Raw genomic sequence first — 5,552 nt, forward strand, 5'->3', positions numbered from 1 at the left:
GGCCGGGGCGGGGCCGGGGCGGGGCCGGGGCGGGGCCTCCGTGAGAGGGGTCGGTAGGAAAGGGGCGGCTGGGAGGGGCCGCCCGACGCACGCGCGGTGACCTTGCCGGCGCTGTCCGCGCGACCTTGGGCGGGAGCTTGAGCTTGCCCCTGAGGATGGTCCTGGAAAATGCCCGGCTGCCCTGCGGATCTCGGAGTTGAGACGACAGCTGTGCGGAGAGGGAGCTCCCCGTGGGGGGCGGGCACGGAGGAACTGGAGGCCCAGGCCCTGGCTGGGGAGTCGGGGGTGGGGGTGCTGGGGTGGGGCGCGGGCTTGGCTGGGTATCTGGGTGAGAGGGCGTGGACCGGGCACTGTGGGCAGCCTCAGACCGAGACCTGGCTCGGTGGCATCTCCCTGGCCGTCAGCCTTGACCTTTACTCGGAGAAATCTGTCAAACCCAAGTTGTTTCTCCTTTTAGCGTTCAAAGTACACTTTACTCTCACATGCTGGACCTAGCTAAAGGGTGTTTTGTGGTTCAGAAAAAGAAGGGGAATTTAATCATTTAGGTAATTTGATCTTTCTGAATATTTCCAGGGCAATTTATTGCTATCCGTCTGTAGGCATGTGCCGTGTGTCCTTGGAGATGAGGTGCAAGATGAACCTATCTAAAGCTCCTGCCCCCGCGAATGAGTGTTGGAACTGAATGTCTGCCTGAATTCTATTTAAAGTCACCCTCTTTTTTTCCAACTAGACTGATTTCAGAGGTTATAGCTGTGATATTACAAAACTGGGAGATTTGCAAAGCCCTCCGGGTGTGGATAGGTCTTTGTGAAAGCTAATAAATTCAAGCCTGGAAAGAAATGTTTTCCATAATCCCCAGGGTTTGTCTTTTTTATTGCCACCATTGTAGTTTTAGGTCGTCATCACTCACCCTTAAATCTTTTTACTAACTTGCTTATCTATCTTTTGCTAAGCTAATGCAGTGTATAATCTCGTTTTAATTTAACTGCTTAATTTCAGTGTCCTATCATTGTATTACCCTACAAGAACCTTCCACTTTGTCCGTTGGGAATTTATTCCGTTTGGATACAAGGCAGGATATTAATTAATTGCTAAATTCACAGTGACAGTGCCAGGGATATTACAAAAATGAAAACAGAGTTTGTCCTGGAATCATCAAGAAGCCTTCAAAGAGGGCCTCCCCGATGGATGGCACAGCGGGTTGAGGGTTGAGCGCAGCACTGTGAAGCTGTCCGCAGCCTCTGCAGCCCAGTTCGATTCCCAGCCAGCCAGAGAGATACCCACATGGCACGGCAGACCTCTCGTCTCGCCTAATGCTCCCCTCAGCAGTGTTTTCGTTCCATCTGCCTGTTCTGCTCCCCACTCTGTCTCTGGTGAATCCTCTCAAACCCCCGCCTCCCCCACCCCCCCCACCCCCGCCGCACCTCTGGCCTGTACCCCAATTCTTGTATAAATAAATAAATCTTTTTTTTTTTTAAACAAGAAGCCTTCAAAGAGATAAGTGAAGACATAATGAACTTTTTTTTTTTTAATAGAGGCATGTTTTTATTTATTTATTTATTATATTTGTTTGTTTGTTTTGTTTATACATGCACTGGGTACAGTCAGAAGCGCGGGAGGGTGAGAGAATTCACCAGAGCCAGAGCGGGGAGCAGAGCAGGCAAAAGGACCGAAGGACACTGCTGAGGGGAGCAGCGGGTGGCAGGAGAGGTCTGTGCACCATGTGGGACCCTCCTCTGGTGGCCGGGTTGCAGCCGGGGATTGAACCGGCGCCGCAGAGGCCGCGGGCAGCTTTGCAACCCAGCGCTCAACCGCTGCACCACCGGGGAGGCCCGACATAATGAACTTTTAAAGATGGATTGGTTTTGGCTATGTGTGTGTATATATATATATATATTTTTTTTTTTAAAGATTTATTTATTTATACAAGCACTGGGTACAGTCAGAAAAGGGGGAGGGTGAGAGAATTCACCAGAGCCAGAGTGGGGAACAGAACAGGCAGATGGACCGAAACACACTGCTGAGGGGAGCAGCGGGCGGCAGGAGAGGTCTGTGCGCCATGTGGGACCCTCGCCGGTGGCCAGGGATCGAACTGGCGCTGCAGAGACTGCGGGCAGCTTTGCAGGCCAGTGCTCAACCACTGCGCCACCTGGGGAGGCCCTATGTATATCTTCTTTTTAATTTCTTTTTCTGGACATTTTGAAGAGAAAATATGTCTAGTCTAGAGGCAGTAGGTTCAATGCATTGGCATGCCTAGTGAATTTGAAAAATTTATGAAATTGGGATATTGAAGAGAAAGCTGAAAAGATAGAAGGTAGGGCCTCCCTGGTGGTGCAGAGGGTTGAGCACAGCACTTCGAAGTTGTCCATGGCCTTTGCTGTGAGAGGTTGATCCCCGCCCCTCTGGGGAGCTACCCAAATAACAAGGCAGACCTCTCCTATCTCGCCCACTGCTCCCCTCAGCAGTGTATTTTGGTACATCTGCCTGTTCTGCTCCCCGCTCTCTTTGGTGAATCTTCACCCCCCTGCAACTCTGGCCTGTACACTACTTCTTAAAAAAAAAGAAAAGATAGAAGGTAATGGGTACAGCAAGTGCAGTGACAGTAAAGATAAGGTCTAGGGTTTCAGCATAGGGGTAAGTAATTGAAGCAGAGTAGAGAACAAGGTTATTTTAGGAAAAGTTGAGAGGCCAGGAAAATAGAAGAATCATCTCCATGGATAGTGAAGTTAAGGGAAAAGGGAGGTTCCAGGTTCTCCACCCCACCCAAGGGAGGGTGAGGTTGATGCGAAATGCCCGCCTCAGTTTCTCTCAGTCGATGAAAGGAAACAGTTTGAGGAAAAGGAAAGTGGTTTAATTTGTCAACAAATGAGGAGGGCAGCAGACTCGAGTATGAAAGACCACTGTCCTGCTCTTGGGCAGGATGCAGGGTTATTTACACAAAAGGATAAAAAAGGGGGAGATAGGCAAGGGAGTCTGCCAAGTGGGGAGGGGATGGGGTCAGCACAGAGATGGGTGGGCAGCAGCTTGCCTTTTTAACAACTGCTGCTTAACTCCATTTTCCTTGGAATGCAAGAAGACAAACCTGTTAAACAAGGGGGGAAATAAGAGATTGAGGGATGACAAACTTGTTAATGCTTATCTGAGACACCAGTCATTTGTAACTGCATCAGAGTTGAGGAGGGAGGAGAAGAAGCTGGAGAGGAGACTACAGAAGGAAGGAGGAAGTATAGAGGACAAGGAGACCTGGAGGAGACACATGGAGCAGAGAGACATGTGAAGAAACTGTGCTTACCTTTTGTTCCTGGACTGGTTGACACAGATGTGGGTGAGACTCGAGGGAAGGTAACAGTGGCAGCTTTTATCTTGGTTTTGATTTTGCTCTTTCCTCCAGATTTGTCTGTCTGTTTCTGACCCTTTTCTATGGCTCCCTGCCAGAGGGTGCTGTAGACTTGCGGCAGGCTTTCAGGCCTTGCTTTGGGCCAACCCTGTTTGGCTGGACATTTGTCCCCGAGGGGAATGGGTAACCTTGGGTGCTTGATTTAGAAACTATATTCTTTGTCTTTTCTGTATTGCAAACTAATTGTGTTAAAGTTCCTTTCCATTAAAGGTCATATATGTTGGTACTTGGTACTTTGGTACTTGGTAGGGCAGATGGAGAACCTATTTAGAGCAGGCAGATTTGGATTATGGGGTGCCCCCTCCCTGTCCTGTAACAGTACTAAGAATTATGACTAGTTTGAGAGAAAGTGACTTTGAGCTAAATACAAGACTTTTTAAAAGATTTTTATTTATTCATTTTTGCATAGAAGAACTGGGGTGCAGGCCAAAGGTGTGGGGTAGAGGTGGTGGTGAAAGAATTCACTAGAGACAGAGTGGGGCGCAGAACAGGCAGATCTACTGGAATACACTGCTGAGGGGAACAGTGGGCGAAACAGGAGAGGTCTGCTGCGCCATGTGGGTCACCTCCCTGGCCAGGGATCGAACTCAGGCTGTAGTGGTGCTTTAACCCCTTGGCCACCAGGGAAGCCCCAGAACTCTTGATAACATCTATGTTTTTCTCAGCTAAATAATCACGATAAGCTGATATGTTTGGTGCAAAGCAACACTAGCCTTTTGGTGGTTGGTGTTTTTCCTTTTCCATTCCTTTTTCAAATAATACTCTTGTTCTGTCTTCTGTAGCGATAGTAAAGCTAGATATCCTACACTGTTATGTTACTATGAGACATGATTTCACCAAAAAGGAATTTATAATTATATCTCTTCCAAGCCTTGGGGAGTTACTTAAGACTGTCAATCTCAGCAATGAAATACCAGTTTCTCATTCAGTGACACTTGTTTTCAGAGCAGAAGTCATGCTTAATTGCTGATCCCACTTTAAGTACTATTTGGCTTAGATCCCAGGAACTAATTCATATGGTGAGGTTGTTCACCTGTCTTAAAGACCTCTGTTGCTTACAAGTAAAGAATTAATCTGATTATTCACTTTAGGGAAGCTTCATGAGGTATGGTCACCTTGGAACCACAGCAAATTTTTTTAACTTGAAGGCTCAAAAATTTGAAATGACCTATTTCCCCTAAATAAGATCAGAGTATAAATTCAGATTCTAGTTTGACCACAAATAGGGAAAGTTTTGCAAACGTATAAAACTAGGTTTTACTGTTTAATATACATTATTCAAACCAGGAAGCAGAAAAAACAAGTTCATGGCAAGGGTAATTTCAGGGATCCTGAGAACCACTGGAAGGATGAAGGGAATGCTTGTAAGATCAGATCAGAGATATAATGCTTAGTAAATGTTACCTTCAGCTGGGAAGAGCCTCTAGGAGATAAGGAGTAGAGCATAAACTAGAGCTACAGGGAGAGAACTATGGCAAAAGGATTCTAAAAGAATCTGAAAACACCTCAGTTCAAGCAGCAATAATAATGAAATTCTTACATAGGCAAGAAGAGTAGCAAGATTACATAAGGTGATGACCAACAAGACACCCATGGTACCTAGTTCATGACCTAATTAAGGCATGAAATGAATCTACTTGAGATGCCAAGTTGTGACAGGGTGAACACCAGGAAAAAGGAAGGTGCTGGGTTCCCCACCCCACCCAAGGGAGGGTGGAGCTCAGTAGGGAGGAGCAGAAGCTAGAGAAGCCTCTGGGAGGAGGAAGGATGCGAGATGGAGAGCAAGAAGTAGACCTGGAGGAGACACATGCAACAAGGAGACATGTGAAGAAGTTGTGTTTGCTTTTTGGTCGTGGACTGGTTGAAACAGATGTGGGTGAGAGACCAGTGGGGAGGTAACAGTGGCAGCCTTTTTCTTGATTTTGATTTTGCTCTATCCCAGATGTGCTGAGCTCACTCTGCCCCTTTTCCTGTGGGTCCCCACCAGGAGTAGCCCTTGACTTGTGGCAGGTTTTCAGGCCTTAGTGGCCTGCATTGGACCAACTCTGTTTGGCTGGGCATTTACCAGTGAGGGCATGGGTTACTTTGGGTGCCTGGTTTGGAAGCCATTTTATCCTTTCCCTTGTCTCTAACCCAGTCAAAAAATGGGCAGAAG

Source organism: Talpa occidentalis, unplaced genomic scaffold (assembly GCF_014898055.3).
Source record: "Talpa occidentalis isolate TD23 unplaced genomic scaffold, MPIMG_talOcc4v2.1 talOcc4.9, whole genome shotgun sequence".
In the NCBI taxonomy this organism is placed as follows: domain Eukaryota; kingdom Metazoa; phylum Chordata; class Mammalia; order Eulipotyphla; family Talpidae; genus Talpa; species Talpa occidentalis.